General features: G+C 37.6%; 1 long non-coding RNA gene across 1 annotated transcript; it reads left to right on the plus strand.

Annotated features, from left to right (window-relative positions):
* Positions 1-11134: 11134 nt before the first annotated feature.
* Positions 11135-19535, plus strand: LOC145769086 (uncharacterized). The gene is made up of 4 exons (XR_014288985.1): positions 11135-11268; positions 17711-17895; positions 18818-18946; positions 19449-19535. It is a non-coding gene; the product is annotated as an uncharacterized LOC145769086 (long non-coding RNA).
* Positions 19536-21565: the final 2030 nt, after the last annotated feature.

Below are 21565 nucleotides of genomic sequence, written 5' to 3' on the forward strand. Positions count from 1 at the left end.
GTTAACCCAGCTTGGGCTGACGATGTTAAAACTTTACCGCATAAGCAGTATTTAAGTGGTTTCCGTCATTTTCATGACGTGAATATGTTTCACTTGAGTGAATGTAGTACTGTAGATGTACTGATTGGCAACGACAACGCTTATTTGATGTGGGCTAAAGAAGAGCGTGTTGGTGAAAATCGTAGTGAACCACATGTTTTACTCACTCCTCTCGGTTGGTTGGCTTGTGGTGATAAATCACCCTTAGATGAAAGCGTTGCTAATGTGTGGAGAGTGCAGACGTCTTCAGAGTCGGATGTCATCTCTGGCTTTCAGCGTAAAATTGAGTCTCGTGATATGGAAATAGCAGACTTGAATAAAGTCATTCAGGATTTGACATTGCAAAATGAAACCTGTGAATTGTCTCGCAATGACATTTTGGCTAGAGAGCTTGTTGAACCGAATATTGAGTTGAAAGATGGTCGTTTTGAGATACCTGTACCGTTGAAGGAAGATATTGATTTACCTAACAATTTTGTGTTGGCGTCAGATAAAGCTGCTGCTTCAAGAAAGAAGGCTTTAAAACAACCTGAATTTCGTGATTTCCTTACTGACACCATGAAAGATCTTAAATCTAATGGTTATATTGAGCGTGCTGGTGAAGCAGGAAATGTAAAGGGATTTGAGTGGTATTTACCATACTTTGTGACGTCACAATTAAAAAAGCGCATTGTATACGATGGCAAGTCTAAATTTCGAGGAACTTGTGTTAATGATGTAATGTTTCCTGTCCTGATTTGTTAAACCTCCGGCAGATGTCTTGGCTAGATTTCAGCTTGGTAGATTTGGTTTCGTGGCCGATATGACTAAGTACTTTTTTCACATTTTGGACACTTCAATACGCATGCCCAATTTCATTGAACTGCTTACGTACACGAGCAGTGCTGTTCGGATCGTGAACGAACGCCCTTTGGTACCTTTGAGTGACGACCCTAAGGATTTTAATGTCATCACTCCTGCCTCACTGTTGACCCCATATTTAGACTCATACTGTGCTGTCGGGCAACCACATGATCGTGACCAACTAAGAAGGGATTATCGGTTCAATTTGTCACTTTCTCAGCAGTTTTGGAGTAAATGGATCGATTTTTACTCGCCAGGGCCGGAAAAAATGGTTAAAAATTGCCGAGAATTTGGAGCCTGGTCAACTTGTAGTGGTGGGTTCTCTTCAAGACATTGGTAAACGTGGGAAGTATCAACTTGGGAGGGTGCATGAGGTAGTTCCACAAATTAGGAAAGGGAAGCCTGTGGTTCGTAGAGCTAAAGTTGCCGTCTGCAACTATGATGACAGTGATGATGTTCGCGCTTCGTTTCCGAAGATGGCCAATGAGACTGAGATCAAGCTTCTTTTTTCTTTTTTTAGTGTTGACTTTGGTCAGTGTAGGCTACATGAGTGCGGAGATGGCTGATGAGGCCTATCTGTGCGGTGAAACCTCTGCTGCAGGATGGACATTGGAAAGATGGTTGGCTAGGGCCAGGGTTGTTTGAGGCTCGGGCCTTGCGATGTTCTCGTTTTCTGACAGTAGATAGCGTACGGTGTTTCTCAGCTGATTCTGCGCCTTTATAAATAAGACTGCGCCATGTTGGTCGTTCTGCGGCTAAGTCTTCCCACGAATCTACGTCGATGGCGAATTCTTTCATGGAAGTACGGGAGAAGTGATGACAGTACGGGAGAAGTGAAAGTACTGGAAAAGTGAAAGTACTGGCTGCTCGACTAGAAGACCTTCCAGGTCACTTCGCAGCAACCCGTTGCAGTATCCACACATAATAAATTCTACGTTATCGTTTGTTTTATCCGACTTTGTTGAATATGTGTGTTTATACTCGCAACAAATAAAATGTCAATCAATCAATCAACCAATCAAAGTAGACTACGTGTTGAGGGATATTTCGTACCTCGCCCCGTAAAGAACACTTAAGTGTTAGGGTTTGAGCCTGGTTTGTCTGCGGTGGTCGACACTTGTTTGAGCCCAGAACAGTCGGTTATTATCGCAACAATTGTATATAGCGTCATTTTAGCGTGTACCTATGGTACCAATTTCATGTATCGTCGCGTATTTTTCTTATTGCTGTTCATTCTTTGCATGCCCTTTGTATTTGCGTATTAACTTAAACGTGAGTGATTCAAACAATTTGTGTATCGTGTGTTTTTATTTATTGGCTTACGATTGTCCTTAAATTCTTTTTTAGTTATGCCATGTTAGACTGTCATAACTAGGGGCTGCTATGTTACGGACAATATTTGTACAGATCAGGCGTCACGTGGGACCGTTGTCTACTGAACCTGACGTCTTACGTCATATGGACTATTGCTAAAAATGAGCAAAGATTGCATCACCTTTGTCACACCTGTTGAAACATTACATCATCGTTAAATCTTGAATTACGAGATATGGTGTAAGCCAGATTAAACAGGTGTTTGAATAGCTTCATAATGCTTATCATTATTATGTCACAGAAGCTGCTTACGTGCGTTTGAAATATTGCAATCTATTCTCGTCATTCTTAAAATTGTTGCTTGAAGAATTGGTCGCATATTAATACGGTTTTGCTTGTGCTTTACCAACTAGACCAAATTTCCGTCTTTATCTCAGTAGTTTGTATTGTAGTGACAAGTTTTAGTGGCGTACGGTGTTGCGTCCCAATTTCGACAGCCTTGAGGCAATTTTTACAGAAATACAATTCTTGAATAGATGTTTTCAGAAGAGTGTTTCTTTCGGTCATTGCATACAGACGAACGGTACCGGAAATCTCATGTTACAATTTTTCCACGAAGAGATTATGGTTTACAGTTGTGACCAGTGTGCACCAATAGGTGGGCATTTGGTAGGAACTCACAACAGAACGATCCAAAGATGCTGGAGGATACACTGATGATAATAAAAAAAATAATGCATTTTTTGCATAATTGACACTTCTCCAAAATTCTTCGAATAAAACTATAATCCGCAACACGTGCCACTCAAACTTTACATGCATCGGATTCAGTATTGAATTACCTTTCCAGGGGTGTGCACCAATAGGTGGGCATTTGGTAGGAACTTTCAGCATAACAGTTCAAAATTTAGGCTACTATTTTAATGGTTATCATCAACAGATCGTCCAATTTGACCTGTTCTGCTGGTAGTTCCTACCAAATGCCCACCTATTGGTGCACACCCCTGGAAAGGTAATTCAATACTGAATCTGATGCATGTAAAATTTGAGTGGCATGTGTTGGGGATTTTAGTTTTATTCGAAGAATTTTGGAAAAGTGTCAATTATGGAAAAAATGCATTATTTTCTTGATTATCGTCAGTATATCCTCTAACATCTTTGGACCGTTCTGCTTGGAATTCCTACCAAATGCTCACCTATTGGTGCACACCCCTAGACAGGTAATTCAATACTGAATCCGATGCATGTAAAATTTAAGTGGCACGTGTTGCGGATTATAGTTTTATTTGAGGTTTATTGGAGAGATGTTAATTATGCAAAAAATTGCATTATTTTCTTGATTATCGTCAATATATCCTCCAGTATATTTGGACTGTTCTGCTGGGAGTTCTTACCAAATGCCCGCCTATTGGTGCACACCCCTAGAAAGGTAATTTAATACTGAATCCGATGCATGTAAAATTTAAGTGGCAAGCGTTACGGATTATAATTTTATTTGAGATTGGTCGAAAGTAGCTCACGTCGCATTGTAGCCTCATACTTATTCACGGATGATTTTTTTAGGCGGAAAGCGGAAAAAAAATTCTGCCAGAATGACGATGGTCTTGAAACTGTCCAAGACGATCTCTATAACAGGCCTGGACACCGCGCGCCTCCAGTCGAAAACTGGAGGCGGATGGTTCAATCGAGATTTTCAGCTATCACACAAAGTGCTTTTGATTTCTGCGAGTGCATTGTTATTCAGGGAGCTAAATATGCTTAATAACAATAAATTTAAACTAGGTACTGCAGTTTTTAAGATAATTTGAGGTTTTTATGTCTGAAACTAGATTAACCTGGCAGTAAAGCTGCAGAGGCTACCAGCATGCTATTGTGTTAGATATGTTTAGTACACGAGTTAAAATTGAATCCAAGCTAATTAGTCTAAATTGTGTGCTTTTGAAAGTATCATATATATGTTTCGTAGTTTAGAGACACTGCTAGCCCTAATGTGGTACCGGTAAGTGATAGTGGGCAGAAAGTGTTGTGTTACGGTACTGGATAACTATCTGGTTACGATGGAAATAAACAAATTTTAATGTATCGCTTACCCAAGGATAGTGAAGAGAGAGTGAGCGCTCTTACTAGAATTGCATCAAAAGTTAATAATATGGTTTTAAATTAAAAACTATTTTAGATACATTGTAGAGTCGCCAGAAACAAGTACCTACGGTATTCTTTTGATAAACGAAATATTGGCCTATGTCAAGTCTAGTGTGTCTTACCACGGAAGAAAGATTTTTTTGAAAGCGCAATATAATTCTAAACAATTAGCAACCACTGTTCTAGCAGTTATGGTTAAGTATTTTTTGGCAGTCCCGAATTCTTATTAAAAATGATACCAGTTCATCATTTAACAGCAGACTTTCAATATGATCAAATCATCATTATTATCGACAAACTTGAGCAGTGCTGTTCACATATTGGTGATACAATCTGTGATCGAAACCAAGTCAATAGGTATTTTTTCAAACATTTTGAAACAATTTCAAACAAACCTTGGTTGACAAAACACAAAAATAAGTTTATAAAAATGTTTCTTCACTTTTGGAAGATTGTCAATGTGAAAGGGTTAGGAGCTAATTTGTGCTTTAAGGATCCAATCAGAGATGTTGTAAGATCTGACAATGACATTCAGCTGAAGATTTTAACACACTTGGCTAATGCAGTTGAATGTATGGGTAGAGTTCAAAGAAAACAAGTATATATATACAACAGTTGTCCAGTTTAACAAGCTCAGCTTTGCATCATACCTGCTTAGTGCTTAAGTCTAGTTGATCTTGCTTGAAACCTTTTATCAGCAGATCATGAGTTTGTTATGTTCAGTGAGTTTTCAACAGATCCTCTTGAGAAATTATTTGGCAAGGTTGTGGGGAACATATTTTATAAATGTTCAGCAGGTCTCCGAAAAACTGTCAATAAGCAAGATCAAGCTTTGCTTTGCATCAGGAAATTGACATTTCTTCTGTATGTGCACCAGCAGGGCATGTTTGCAATCTACTGTAACTCATACAGAATGGTTTTATCAGAAGTGGAAGTGTTTGAAGGATTGCCAAGTATAGAAAAGAATTTATCATTTGATGAATTGCAAGCCATTGTTTACATAGTTAGATAATGGATATGTTCCAATGAAAGAGGAAATTTGTAGTGATGACACTTTCTTTTACTATGAAAAATTTGGCTCTTATACCCAGTACTTGAATCAGAGAGGATTAAATGTACCAAACGATGCAACATGTCAGATTGTCAGAAGTGTGGATTTTGCAATAACTTATTTTTGGTTGTAAAATTAAATGTTTGCCAAAAGTCACTTAGCACAATTTTTCAGTATATATATATGTAAGGGATTTTTATGAATATGACTTCATTACATTGTAGCCTACTACTTTGTCCAATCTTTTGCGCAATAAGTTATGCAAAGCAATGTCATGCAAAGAACTTCATTGTCATGCAAAGAACCATCTCAGAAACTGTTAAAGTTGCAGTAGCCTAATCATAATATTATATACAGTACGCTACTAACAAACTGTTCATTCTGAAAACTTGTGATTCTAAAAACACATAACTTGTAATCTTGGCCTCGTATTTGGTAACACAGCAACCCCCTCAAATGTGTGGACCCAATTGAATGCATATCATAAATTGTTGCTCAATCACACCCAACATGTTTGTAGGCTATATTGTATAAACATTAAACAATATTCTCACAACCTACTGTATTTAAGTGATTCCCTTGAGAATTGTATGACAAATGTACAAGTTTGGCCTAAAACGGCAGAAGCTGCATATCAAGTATATGTTAATAAACATTAAGCAATGTTATATACGTTGGATGTTTGAGGTACGAAGTTTGTTGCATTAATTAATAGGTGCTTCTGTACTGAAAAATTTGGTTGTTCCTGTTCTATGTGGAATGCAATAAGCTAAGTTACAGTAGTTTCAAGGTTTTGTGTTATTCTCTGTTTTTCTTGTGCTGCCAACAAGCAAGGCACATTCATTAACAAGGTAGGCCTATATATTATATAAATGCATCAATTAAACAAAATATTATAATCTTCTATGATATCATTATGATGTCATAAACAACCTGCATCACCACCAAATAGTTGCTATTGACCCATGCTTAGCAGAAAATATCTTAACTCCAAAAATATGTAGTCTTATTGAGGAAATGTGTACTTATGCCATCGGCCTCTAGTTTTTGACTGGGGGTGCGTGGTGTCTAGGCCTGTTATAGAGATCGCCTTGAACAGGTCAGTCACGCACAAATTTTTGGACAGGGCATTCAGGGTTGCTATTCTCTATACATAAAAGAGAAGCTCGCCTCCAGTTTTTAGGTGGCACCATAGTTAATAAATATACCTAGTTCGCCAGCTTCCGTTGTTTTAAACTCGGCACGTACGCCTTCTGTCGGTGGTTAATACGTTTTGCTGACTCAGCATAACTACTAGAGAAAACCTGTAGAAAATTGGCGAATTGAATGGTTGTAGTGTTTGTTAGGTGAGTTTGGGCTGCTGAATGGGGGGGAATAACGATAGAAAGAAGAAACTGTGTTACAGAAGTGCTTAACGTTCCTTTTAGGTCTTCACTGTGTAATTTCAATTAAAATATAATACTCCATGTGCACGTTTTCCTCAGAACATACCGTAGCTCAGAATTCTTGCACCACCAAGTTGACCCATATAGACAGAAAGGCACTGGTAGCATGACTAGGCCAACAAGTAGTTAAAAGATGATGTGAGTTTTCAAATTACTAAGGAATTGAACTTTGGCTTCTTCAGCAGAAGACCAAAACATAGGTTCTTAAAAGGCTGGTCAGTTGGTAACTTTTCTGCCAGGAATATTAGGCACTGGTTAGTTTAAAGGAAGGCACTTGTTGTGTATAAAGTTGTTTTATTAAGTGATACAACCAAACGGTGATGGGTTTTCAATCGGTGGCACTCAAAATAGCCACTCCCAAAAATAATTTGTAAACAAAGAGCATTAGCAAGACAATTTTGAGTACGGTACCGGTAAGTATGCAGGTTTAGTAATTTAATCCAACAATGTCACAAAGGTTAAAAGTCCTGAGATTTAGCTTAAAACTAGTTAGGCTGAGGGAAGATACAGCAGAATCAGATACCGTAGCTTGTTCCATATTTGGAGAGCCTGGTTTGCGACATATACAGTAGGGTGGATCGTTTTTCAACTTTTTTTTTTAATCGCTTATTAATAGTGCGGAAAAGTTGTGCACTGACATTTTAAGCACTACACAAAAAGAAATTTTCAAAAATTTTAATATCTTGGGTCGCCCCAAAGAAGTTGAAATATTAGAAAAAGTGGAAAATTTCCAAAAATTTTATTTTTTGTTTTAGTTTTTAATCGTTTGTTAAGAGCGCGGAAAAGTTGTGCACTGACATTGTAAGCACAACATAATAAAAAAATTCAAAAATTTTAATATCTTGGATTGCCCCAAAGAAGTTGAAATATTAGAAAAAGTGGAAAATTTCCAAAAATTTTATTTTTTGCTTTAGTTTTTAAGCGCTTCAGAAAATTTCTGAAAATCAATATTTACTTTGCATTGCTGATGTCATGGTTGTCTGTATTCTGTTTAATAACATGAACAATCACCAACGTTTGCTGCCTTCCCCTTAGTGCGGCCTTTTGTGTGTTATGTGTAGGCAACACAGCACACACTTGACTTATTGCAGGTTTCAAGCTGTATCGCTCTCACGCAGCTACTCGGATCGCAAATCGATCTTATGTGCTTTAGTGTAGGACGTAGGTGTTGCATACATATCGTTGTTTGAGTCCATGGGCTAGGTTTCTATCTCCACATTTTTCCCTTTCATAAATCCTTTGTGATTATGATTTTTGTGTGACTTTTGACTTGCTAAGTGACCTTTAAATTGCCTGTTTGTCAATTTTACTCGTGGTAGAAGTTTACCGAATAGGCTAACCACAGAGTTATAGTGTTTGAAAGTAAACCGACTGCTGTGCTGGTAGCATTATTATTATACTACGGTAGTGATGCTAGTTTAGCGGCAGCAGTGTTTGGTAGTATTATTTTGTTTGTGCATCGCCAACTTTTTAGCCAGTTACTCTACATAAATTTAGCTTATAGGACAGTGGCTGCAACTGTTGTATAGCCCAGTGGTTCTAAAAGTGGGCGATATCTCCTCCTTGGGGGCGAAAGAGTTACAATAGGAGGTGAAAACCTGGACGGGGCGATGACTTTGTTTTATTTGTTTACCTGTTGGTTGTACTCGAATTGCATAATTACTTGTGAGAAGGCTTCAAATAACATCTGTTGTTGAAGAGCATGTGTGTATTATCGCTGAACCTGGATCTTAGTATTTTGGCCATGTAAGTCCAACCGCGGGAACAGCCAGAAGCATTGCCGACTCCATAATATCAGCAGTTCATGATAGAGGAAAAGACACCAGCTTAATAACAGCCGTGGTGTGTGATGGTACTGTGGTAAATACGGGTCATGCAGGCGGTGTTATCCGACTGTTGGAATTAGAGTTTCGAAAACCGCTGCAATGGTTGGTATGTCAACTCCACGCAAACGAATTACCCCTGCGACATCTTTTTGAGTTTTTGGATGGCAGTACAACTGGTCCTCGTGGGTATTCCGGACAGATTGAAAAGGCTTTACTTACATGTGATAAAATGCCTATCCGACGATTTGAATCAATACCTACTTTTCCTCATATGGGTGTGACCGATTTAAGCACGGACGAAAGATACCTCCTGGACATTTGTCATTGCGTTTGTACAGGAGAAATTCCCAGTTCACTCGCCACAAGAAGTCCAGGTAAGCTTAATCACTCACGCTGGCTAACTGCAGGGAATCGCATTCTGCGGTTGTATATAGGGACCACAGAACCCTCTGATAATTTAAAAACGCTGGCTACCTTTGTCATGAAGGTATATGCTCCTATGTGGTTCGAAATAAAGTGCAATCCACTCTGTATCAGCGGTGCTGTTCATCTATGACAAACCATCAGCAAATCTCGCTACCTGTCGGATAAACTAAAGGCCATTGTCGACCCTGTTACCCAGTAAACATTTTTCCTTGGCCCAACGTTGGCTGACGGTTGTTCGGGTTGGCTGAGGGTAGTGTAGTTTTGCCAACTTTGCCAACTTTTGAAATATTTTAATTGAAGATACCTTCGAAGAATTGTTTAAGTTTGCTTCATCGTATTCCTTTTACAATTGTAATGGGACAATGAAAATGCAAAAAAACTTAGAATTAGAAAGTCGGTTTTTCCAATGTTGGTGTGCAGTTGTACAGAACGTTGGGCCAACGTCATTATTTGCGGGCGAACTACGGTAGCCCCTCAATTTTTTTACGTTATTGCTATAAGTAAAAAAAAAATGTAAAATGTTTTTCTAAATCATGCATCACTATGAGGATCACTAATTCTGAAAAAAAAACACTAATTTGCAAATTTAGCTGCAGTTTTTCAAGTTTGTTAGCAGCAGCTAGTTTTTTTAGTGTTCTACTATGGCTCTATATAACTATACTCTGCCTTCTTAAAATTGATCAGGGCTGTAGTTTCATCTCGCAATTTTTACGTGCTCCGTTCATTTTTGTTTTCGAAGTTTTCATTTTATTTTCGAAAAAAATTATGACAACACTGAGCTGAATAATTGGACCACAGTTTCCCGTACCATGTGTTTCAGGCAAGCACTTTAAAAAAACCATAAACATCTTATAACAACTAGACAGCGCATCTCGATTGAAGAAATTAAAAAAAGGCATTCGCCATTGTTACTGTCTCAAATTTGCGTGAAAGCTGCGCTGTTACAGCCAAGCCATACAACAAAATCTGTCATTTTTACACTGATTCAACGTCTACAGACGTTTGTTAAGACAGAATTTTTGTTAAGCGTTTTACGAACCAATTTAGCTTGTATTTGCTTGCAGGTTTTCTTACCAATGCGGTAAAACCTAATTTTTAAATAACATTTGGACACAGTTTTAACTAGTGTAAAAATATGATTATTGGTAACGGTGCATTCAAACACATGATCCGAGAGATTAGTAAATATCTTGGAATAATATTTACTCCTTTTATCATCTGAATTGTATTTTCTTCGTTTTCTACATCCATATGCACAGCACGCCATATCTAAAGCATTGACAAACGCGAGTAATTGGTACATTGTAAAAAATGGCGGACATCTGAACGTGCTTTTTCAAAATTCGCTAAAAAGAGATGACGATGCGCATGCGCAGTCAGAAACTACAATTGTCTGTGACGTGAATCGTAAAAAACGCGCGAAAACCCAAATGGAGTTGGACGACGTCGACATTTGCATAATTGCATTTGCAGTTTTGTCTTGTTCGCTTGCAGAACGAATGGAAGTTTATTTGTCAAGTTTTCTTCCGTATTTGAGTTCATAGCAAAGTAGTCACTTGCCTAATGTCCCTACCATGTTTAAATGCCCCAGTTGAATGACTTTTTAGTACGGATAGCTTGAAGAACATTAAAACTGACTACAGGAACAGTTTAAAGTCAGAAAGTTTAGTTGGTTTGCTACACACCCAAGGTATGAAGTCAGCTGACAAACTGGGATTAAGGGATCGAGCTAAATTGTTGCAGTTGGCAAGGGCTCATGAAGAGTTCAGCTACAGATGCTGAAGCACATGAACTAATCAACTAATTACTAGTCGAATTAGCTCTCATGAATAAGTCGATAGTCGTGCACAGTTTATGTCATTTTTAGCATGTGATAAGCATTGGGAAATCTTCACTGTATCCCTGTAATGTTAAACATCACTGTAATTTAACATACCGTACTGCTTTTTGCTGTGAGACTTTGCCCACTAATACAACAAAGTTATGTAGAATGGTTTTTGCTAGTGTTGTTGTTTAAACCGCTTAACTCTTGCTTTTTGTTTCAGAACGTGAAACTGTTTAAATGTAATAATGGTTTAGGGAACTTTGATGTAATCTAGGAATTTTTAGACGTAGCTATGGGGACTTTCAGGTTTTCATTTATGAGAGCACTGCCCAAATGAATGATCATCATGAAACTCAGGTAAGGTTAATTCAGTTGACTCTGATCTATTCTTCAGGGTAAACTATTTATGAATACTTTTTACGGCAATTACGTGACCTGTTTATTGGTTTTGAAGTAACATTTTTAGAAGTAGCCTACTCGATTTTTTCAAAAAGTGGTATCTTCACTTTCAAGTGGCATAAAAATGACTATTATGTCAACGAGAAGTGCTTTTATCAGGATTCGCATGTTGCTACTATCACCGCATTATGTATATACCACAAGTTTTTTGCAGATTGTTTTATGAAGTAGATTGTGCAGCATCGGATGCAACCTAATTAGTACCACCATGAACAATTCGTACCGTCAGTTCGTACCTTGAAAAAATCGAAAAAAAAATTAAAAAAAGCCGAAGTCGCTGATCACAGTTTCTGCAAATATTTTAAAATTTTTCCGCAAAGAAACAAAAACTCTTAGGATCATTTAAAGAAATTTTTAAATGTTTGCGGAAACTTTGATCAACCCTAATCCCGAACCCTTTTAAAAGGCAGTGGCTATTTGACCGGCTCCGGTCTTTGAATCTGAAACACTATTTGACCGGTCATGACGTCACTACATAAGCACTTTTTTCTTTTTCTCTTTCAAAGCAAAAGACGATAAGCGCTAGGGTGCATCATTTGCCGAATATTTTTGATAAATGAGCCTAACTTTTTTTTACATGTGAGGTTAGCTAAAAAAATGACTTATACAAAACTTCACCACGATTGAACAAAGTTTAGACCCCCCACTCGGCCCTTAATTTTGGACTCCGATGTCATTTTTTCAACGTTTTTGCCACTAGGTGGTGCTATGTTTATGCTACACGCATGGGGTTACTTTTAAAAGATGGCCCTTCAATTTCTTCATCATGCTAAAAAAAAAAGTTTTTTAAATCAGTCAAGGGGTCGTCAAAAAATGGGTAAATTAATGGTTTATTTTAGTCAAAACACTGCAGTACGACATCTAGTGGCGAAAATTGAATTCAGGATATCTGCTAAAGTTCTTATCCAAATAAAAGAAAATTGGTATTTAGACCCTCATTTTCGAGGGTGGAGAGTCCATTTTTGCCTTTTGTTTTGGCCACTAGAGGGCTTAATGCTCAGTTTCAAACTGCAAATGCATTTGAATTGTTGCCATAAACTTTTATCGTTTTCACAGGAAATTATTAATAGGTTTACTCTAAAACTATACATAACACTGGTTTGTTATGTCTGACTCTAGCTTTAGAGAATCTATTCTTGAAACAACTGTAACAGAAGATGACAAAAGCATCAATGGAAGTAGGCTACCAACCGAGCATCAAGTCCTTCTTTGCTACTTGGCACATGGTCAATGTCCAAGTGTATCTTTCAAACGAGAGGCTGCAACAAAACCGTAGATTCTGTGATTCCTTTTTTTGACAAAGCTGGTGTACCTACTGTTCATAAGCAAAATATGGCTGAAGCTGTATAAAAGTTATTTGGAGAGTTTGAAAGTTTGTTGAAGATCAAAGTGAGTGCCCAAAAATCTGGAAAACCTAAAGAAAGAATCAAAATTTTTAGGAAAACAAAAAAAGAAAATAAAAGGTTAACATGACCAACTCTTTGTAGTCCCCCCTACTGCATGGCTGTTGCAGATAATTGTAACAGAGGTTGATAATTTCTTCTCGTCTTGTAGCCAAATTTTCCGGAATATTAATATACTCGAGGTCTTTAGTTGAGGAAGGAATAGCAGGAAGGAATTGCTTGAATCTATTGAAGAGGGATATTTCATGGCTTTTCGATACTTCAATTTGTAGAATATCCCAAACATGGCTCAAACTTATTTCACCTACATGATGACGACATGCTAACCAAAGTAAAGGCTTTGAAATGGCATTTTGCAAGGCCACGCATGCCGCCGTTTGAGCTTCGGTGTTGGAACTAGTGGTATCAAATACCATTCCAGACAAACTGTTGCGACAGCCTATATTTTGACTAGATTTAAAGATGCGTTTTAAAGAACACGTAATCTTTCAATTTTTGTTACTCCATCTGATGCATCCATCAGTTTACTATCTCAATGTATATTTGCTATTGCAGAATGCAGGGGGTGTCCAATTATCAGCAATTTCTTCTGAGATTGTTTGAATTGCTTCAATCCTGTATCTTTTTGTGGATGCGTAACTTAAGCTTAAGTTGGAAGGATCGCAATCTGTTGTAGTGATAATTTCATGCATCACAGCTGAAATAGCAGAAGAAACTTTGTTGCGTACTAAGGCCAGGACTACTTTTGGTATTTTCAGTATATCAGGAGGGATATGGACATTGACTCCGATTTTCACAGATCTTGTGTGTTTCCTGATAATCTGAGTGGAGGAAGAATTTTGATGAAATTCGTTATCATCATCTGTGCTTGTGTCCGTAATAGTGCTGTCACTGAGCTCAACAGAGGCAGAGTGGGTTGCATCTACTTCATGCTGCTTTCTTCTTTTAGCTTCTTGGTCATTTCCGGTCTTCTTCTTCTTGACACAAACAGCCATTGTCCTGTCCTTTCCAGCTAGCAATGCTTTTCGGTCTGACATCATTGATTTCTAAAAAGCTTTGTTCTCATCATTTTCAATACGTTTCTTGGCCAAAACTTCATGTTTTTTTATTCTTTTCTTTTCCTAAAATTTTTGATTCTTTAGATTTTCCAGATTTTTGGGCACTCCCTTTCATCTTTAACAAACTTTCAAACTCTTGCAATAACTTTTATACAGCTTCAGCCATTTTTTGCTTATGAACAGTAGGTACACCAGCTTTGTCAAAAAAAGGAATCACAGAATCTACGGTTTTGTTAGCAGCCTCTCGTTTAAAAGATACACTTGGACATTGACCATGTGCCAAGTAGCAAAGAAGGACTTGATGCTCGGTTGGTAGCCTACTTCCATTGATGCTTTTGTCATCTTCTGTTACAATGGTTTCAAGAATAGATTCTCTAAAGCTAGAGTCAGACATAACAAACCAGTGTTATGTATAGTTTTAGAGTAAACCTATTAATAATTTCCTGTGAAAACGATAAAAGTTTATGACAACAATTCAAATGCAATTGCAGTTTGAAACTGAGCATTAAGCCCTATAGTGACCAAATAATGCAAAACAAAAGACAAAAATGGACTCTCCACCCTCGAAAATGGGGGTCTAGATACCAATTTTCTTTTATTTGGATAAGAACTTTAGCAGATATCCTGAATTCAATTTTCGCCACTAGATGTCATACTGCAGTGTTTTGACTAAAATAAACCATCAATTTACCCATTTTTTGACGGCCCCTTGACTGATTTAAAAAACTTTTTTTTAGCATGATGAGGAAATTGAAGGGCCATCTTTTAAAAGTAACCCCATGCGTGCAGCATAAACATAGCACCACCTAGTGGCAAAAACGTTAAAAAAAATGACATTGGAGTCCAAAATTAAGGGCCGGGTGGGGGGTCTAAACTTTGTTCAATCGGGTGAAGTTTTGTACAAGCCATTTTTTTAGCTAACCTCACATGTAAAAAAAAGTTAGGCTCATTTATCAAAAATTTTTGGCAAATGATGCACCCTAATAATCGCGTTAAGTTTTAAATTCAACACGTTTTTTTCAACCGAGTCCGTGGCGCACACGTAACGTCTCGGGCTGCCATTTTAGAGGGAATGAGTTCGATACTACCCGGAAGCGTTCTTTTTTTTTATTTTTTTTTAACTACAAAAGGATACAAACTGATATGAATGAATCAATAAGTGAATAAAAAAGCTTCAAAACGAATTAAAAAAGTTTTTTCTAGTTTTTATTTTTAACAAATTCCTTTCATTTCTTAGCACAAATTCTCTGAAAAAATCACACCTTCTAATAGGCTGTAAGATTACGTTTCGCTGAAGTCCGAAGTTAAAAATTAAATCCAGTCTCATTGTCGCACAACAATCAGTCAAGTTTCAAATCATCATCTCAACCAACCCTTCAAGACAACTTTCTACTTTTAAAAATTTAGTTAAAAAAATTAAAAAATACGCTTCCGAATAGAATCGAACTCATTCCCTCTAGAATGGCACCCCGAGACGTTACGTATGCGCCACGGATTCAGTTGAAATAAAAGTGTTGAATTTAAAACTTAAGGCGCTTATCGTCTTTTGCTTTGAAAGAGAAAAAGAAAAAAGTGCTTATGACGTGACGTCATGACCGGTCAAATAGTGTTTCAGATTCAAAGACCGGAGCCGGTCAAATAGCCACTGCCCTTTTAAAATGTTTGCGGAAACTCTAATCAAGCCTAACCCTTTCAAAACGGTAGGCCTACCTCTAAATACCCATTGTCAGGCATAGTAGGCTTTTTGGGGGTTTGTGGAGCATTTTCAGGGGTTGTCAGGTATTGTGGAGTAGGCTAACTACTTTCAGGCATTGTTGGGAATTTACAGGCATTGTCGATCATTATCAGTGGTTGACGGGTTTGTTAGGCATTATAGCATTTTCAGGGGTTGTCAGGCATTGTAGAGTAGCTACTTTCAGGCATTGTCGGTAATTTCAAGGCATTGTCTAGGATTTGTCTAATGCCTGACAATGGGTATTTAGAGGTACCCCTTTTTAAATGTTTGCGGAAACTGCGAGTGCGATCGGCGACTTCAGCAAGCTCTTAGGATCATTACCAGAAATTTTAAAATGTTTGCGAAAACTGTGGAAAAATGGAAACTGCGATCAGCAACTTCGGCTTTGTTCTATTTTTTTTTCACTCGATCTTTTCAGTTTGTTTGTTTGCGGAAACACCCTAAAGCTTAGCCCTTTTAAAATGTTTGCGGAAACTGCGTTCAGCGACTTCGGCAAACTCTTAGAATCATTACCGGAAACTTTAAAATGTTTGCATTACCGGAAATTTTAAAATGTTTGCATTACCGGAAATTTTAAAATGTTTGCGGAAAAACGGAAACTGCGATCAGCAATGTTCTATTTTTTCTCTCGATCTTTTCAGTTTGTTTGTTTGCGGATACCGATGCCTAGCTAATCGATATCGAATCCTTTTAAAATGTTTGCGGAAACTACGATCAGCGACTACAGCTTTTTTAATTTTTTCTCTTGATCTTTTCAAGGTAACTGACGGTACGAATTGTTCATTAGGGTGGAGTGAAAAATAAAAAAAATTGAATTTCAAAAAGTGGTCTTGATATATGGCCCCAAATATCAAATGAAATACTTCTATCATAATTTTGGGTTCTTGCACCCTCTAGTGGCCGTGCAATTTCACCAAACGAGCTGAAAATAGCTCATTTTGCCATATCTTGATAACTGCTGATACTAGAAAGTTAGTTTTTGGCTTAAATGTTGCAGAAGTAACATGTTTCTATCTTATTTCCAAAGAACTTTCTCTTAAAAATGTACAGAAAAAAGTTACAAGCAAATTACTGATTTTTTAAAGTAAAATCAAGCACTGATGCAGTGGGTGCGATGTCAAAAGTGTATAATGATTGATCTTATGACTGTGAAACATACCCCATCAAGTAGAACTACTTTTAAAAACTTACTCAAACAAATGAAGTCCTCTTCTAGTATAAATACACTTGATCTTAGCAATCAAAGAATCAATAAAACAGTCTAGTTTCAAAGTGGACTTCGAGTAACCCACTATTTTTATGGCTGATTCACACTGTGACAGTTCGGCTTCAATGAGGCAGAATATAGTTTTGTTTTAGAAATTCTTAAATAAACTGAATTCATTGTGTGCATATTTAATGTGTATTTCAAATGTCATATTGGAGTCAAAACGCTTAGTGTGAATCAGTCCTTCACATTCTTACAGACATGCTGTTGTATGGTTTGTATCACACAACTCCATATTGAAAACACAAAAATTTCAAAGCTGGTTTCAGCATCACACAGTATTAGTCTGCACAAACATTAAAATCGTGTTTGGTATTGAAGAATTTCGTCAGCTTTCGGGACTTTAGTTTTTGTCTGATAGTGATGAGGCCATCTCTACGTTTTAATCCAAATACATGAGCAGATGCTTGATATCTTTGAGGTTTAAGTTGACAACTTGGTGAAAATATTTAGCCTTGATGTTAATAACTGGAATTTGGAACAATCTGATGTTGGTATCAATGTTACTGTTTGGAGGTTTGGGTTCATTTACATACCCACCTTCAAAGTTGTCAATTGGAATGTGGTATTGTGCGTTTGATTTACGCATATCTGTGATCTTGTTTATTGCAAGTCTTCAGAGGTTGCACTGCAGTTGGTTGGATAATTCAGCTAAAAACAAAAACGGAAATAATTGTAACGAACACTTCATAGGTGTCATGAAAACAGGGTGGGCAAAACATATTTTGTTAAAATAAAGCCCACCCGGCCCACCCTATTTCGACACCTATGTACGCTGGTAGCCTGGTACGCACCGCGACTGTTTGATGGGACTGCTTTCTATGCTGTTTTAACGATCTCGACTTATGCATTTCAACATCCATCTGTTCTATTGCAGTTCAAACAACTGTGTCGTATCTAGGAGGAAAAAGCCTATGCGACACGGTTAATCGATTGATGCCTCAGGTGATGTTAAACGAAGTCACAAGTTACGTCTCGCGGACCGGGAAGGGAAAAATAAATTAAGTGGAGAGAAAAAGTTTTTTTTTGATTCCATGCAAAACTTAAAGAACATGGTCGTAGGTAAGTGTTTGTTTAAGTTTTGTATTCACCTCTTGTTGGTATGATATCGTCTCCAGAAAGAATACTTACTGTTCATGATTAATTTTCAATGAAATAACAACCTTGGATATATCATAAGTTTTGCAGCATCTGAAGTTTACCTTTTTCGTAATCTTTTTTGTCAATTTGCTGTTTACTATCCTTGATTAATGCCTCAGTCTAGATCTAGTTGAAAAACACCTGCTGTTTACTCGTGTGCAATGAAAAAGATGAGATTAGAAAGTTGATCTGGCCGATTTCGCAAGGAAGGGTGGCCTTCTCTGCGAAAAGGTCGGGAAGGCCGTCCTTCCTGGGTTCGGCGGCTATGCTTATGGTGATGTCCTCGCTTTTATTTTCATTACAGCTCTCCTGATGATCGTGCCACGCACGTGAAACAGACTGTAGACTCTGTAGAGCAACGTTCTTAACCTTTTCTGACCCGTTACCCCACTTTAAGCAATTAAGCATGTTGGGCATCTTAAATCTATTATTTGTCTATTAAATCCCATAACCTTGTCCATTTGCCCTGCAAGCAGTTCAAGGCGTTTATGTCAGAGAAAAAGTCGCACAAATAAGCAACCTTCGACAAGAACACGTTGTTCTGCATCTTCTCGTGAAGACTTCCAAACAGCAGCATAAAATTAATTCCATTCGTACCAATTTTATTAGTCTTTGGCAATCAATTGAATGGAATAGCCAAAGCCAAACCCAACAATGATTTAAGTTTGATTAAAAATTGGTAATAATTTGCACTGTCCTGCTCATTGCCCTCTGGAAGACCTCAAACTTCCCCAGATTGAGTAATTACCCACAGGTTAAGAGCCGCTGGCCACGGCTGTAGATGATTGTGTAAAAATAAAAATCGATGTAACATTATTTGTTTACAAAACTGCTTTACTTATAGATGTTGTCCAGAGCAATACGAAATCATGCACTCTACAAGAAATCGACCACAAACTGGGCGACTGGTTTAAGACGTGGGAAGACCGCGATGGGGGCCGGCTTAAACGTCTTGCTACAAAAAGTACTGCGGGTATGTTCATTTGTTCTCTCCGTCACTGACAAATCGTTACTATTCTCTCAATAAGGGCAATAAAAGCATTTTTATTTACTTAACCAGCGATTAGTTTATTGCTGGAGCAGAACTTCAAGAAATATACACACATTTTAAGACTTGACTTCGAAGATCTATCAAACGATAACAATAATAATTTGCACTGGTTAGAGAAGGCAAACCGCATTAACACGATTAACGAATGTGCATTGATGTTAGAGGTTGATAGAACATAACGGTATACTCATTCCCCACCCCATCGTATAGGCTACGAATTACAGAATTAAAACATACTGAGGAATGTTAGGATGTATTAAAAAAATGCTTGTTATTGTAACATAACCGGGTGTTGCATACACATATCTATGTAGCAATTAGAGTCTGTTCTTTCACGGTGCTGTAAACACGACCTAATTTGCACTGTACAGTATATTTTCTTTCATCCCTGCTTTCTTTACAAATGTTGCATATTGTTTTATAGGTACTTGCGTTTGAGGCCGCCACAGATCACGTTGTTACATCCAGGTGCAATCTTCTGATGAGGCATGAAGTACCTCAGTCCACTGTGTTTTTAGACTTTTATGCATGTCTTGTCGTAACTGTGAATTGTGCATGGGTGGTGCATTTTACCATTCGAATAAATGTATTTTTCAACAACTTTACGTTTGTTTACATCATTGACTTAAATTTGCTCAGTATAAGAAGATGGTCATCGTATTGGCATATGGATCATCAGGACAGTGTCAACTTGAAATTGCAGGTTAAGTTTAACCAACGTTGCTCAACTACAACGATTAGTGCAAAATATGTATGGCCAACTGCGACGAAAAGTGCAAAGTGCGTTTGGCCAGCGTAGGTACCAACGATGAACTACGTTGGCAGTAGAGTTGGGATTACGTAGGCCCAAAGATTTTAAAATAAGTCGGCTCAACTGCGACGAATGGTGCAAAATACGTTGGGCCATCGTAAGGTACCAACGATGAACTACGTTGGGTGCAGAGTTGGGATAACGTTGGTCCAAACATTTTAAAGAAGTTGTCCCAACTGCGATGAATGGTGCAAAATACGTTGGGCCATCGTAGGGTACCAACGATGAACTACGTTGGGTGCAGAGTTGGGATAACGTTGGCCCAAACATTTTAAAGAAGTTGTCCCAACTGCGATGAATGGTGCAAAATACGTTGGGCCATCGTAGGGTACCAACGATGAACTACGTTGGGTGCAGAGTTGGGATAACGTTGGCCCAAACATTTTGAAGAAGTTGTCCCAACTGCGACGAATGGTGCAAGATACGTTGGGTCAACTTCGGCCACAACGTAGTGCCAACGGAGGAGCATTATTTTACCAACTGTCACACTACGTTGGGCCGCAGTACAATGTTTGCTGGGTATTCAAAGAAATGGATTTTTTGGCCACAGCGAAAACATACTTTTGTCAATGCTGTTTGACAAAGAATCACATGTGCGTGAGCTGGGAATACGTCGTATACTGCTTGCACGAGAAACTCCCGTTTGCAATAAAATCCGGCGCTTCAAACTGCCAAAATTCAATTTTAATGCTGTCAGTTATATTGATATGATATGCTGGCAAACCGATAACGACAAAACCGAACCTCCAATAACTATGAAAATGACAAATAAAGAACTTTGGTCGTTCAAAAACATCAACACAAGCCAACATTTTTTTAATTTTCCCTGTCACACGCAAACAGTCGAGCGAGGTGTCAAGGTTGTCACGGAGGCCTCTGTTGCCGTATGTGGTGCCGCTAACCGCGATGGATTCATCAGAAGTCGGCTACAATCCAGGAAAGACATGCCGCGTCTCAATTCAAAACAAGATTTTAGATTATTTTCTTAAAAGGTTTGCGTATCCTTCATGTACTTGTAATTCTACTTGTAACTATTGATTTTCTGTGTAATTTACAATGAATCGAAGGAGGTAGTGCAGTTACAAATGTGTAAAAATTGAATTTTTAAAAATTTGCGATTCTTTTTTGAATTTTAAACTTTGTTGGGGCACCCCAAGATATTAATTTTTTTGGAAATTTATTTTTGCTTTGTGCTTACAATGTCAGTGCACAACCTTTCCGCGCTCTTAATAAGCGATTAAAAATTAAAACAAAAATAAAATTTTAGGAAATTTTCCACTTTTTCTAATATTTCAACTTGTTTGGGGCAACCCAATAAGATATTAAAATTTTTGAAATTTTTTTTTTATGTTGTGCTTACAATGTCAGTGCACAACTTTTCCGCGCTCTTAACAAGCGATTAAAAACTAAAACAAAAAATAAAATTTTTGGAAATTTTCCACTTTTTCTAATATTTCAACTTCTTTGGGGCGACCCAAGATATTAAAATTTTTGAAAATTTTTTTTTGTGTAGTGCTTAAAATGTCAGTGCACAACTTTTCCGCACTATTAATAAGCGATTAAGAAAAAAAGTTGAAAAACGATCCACCCTTATATACAGCATCTTAATTGATTATGTACACGCTGGAAATTTGATTGAATGGACCAGTTAAGGCAGTTATGCTGACAAAGGTTATTTTTTGTTTATTTCCTTTGTGTTGTAATTTCCTATTCTTTATTATGTTAAGCAT

The sequence above is a fragment of the Aplidium turbinatum genome, chromosome 1 (assembly GCF_918807975.1).
Source record: "Aplidium turbinatum chromosome 1, kaAplTurb1.1, whole genome shotgun sequence".
NCBI lineage: Eukaryota > Metazoa > Chordata > Ascidiacea > Aplousobranchia > Polyclinidae > Aplidium > Aplidium turbinatum.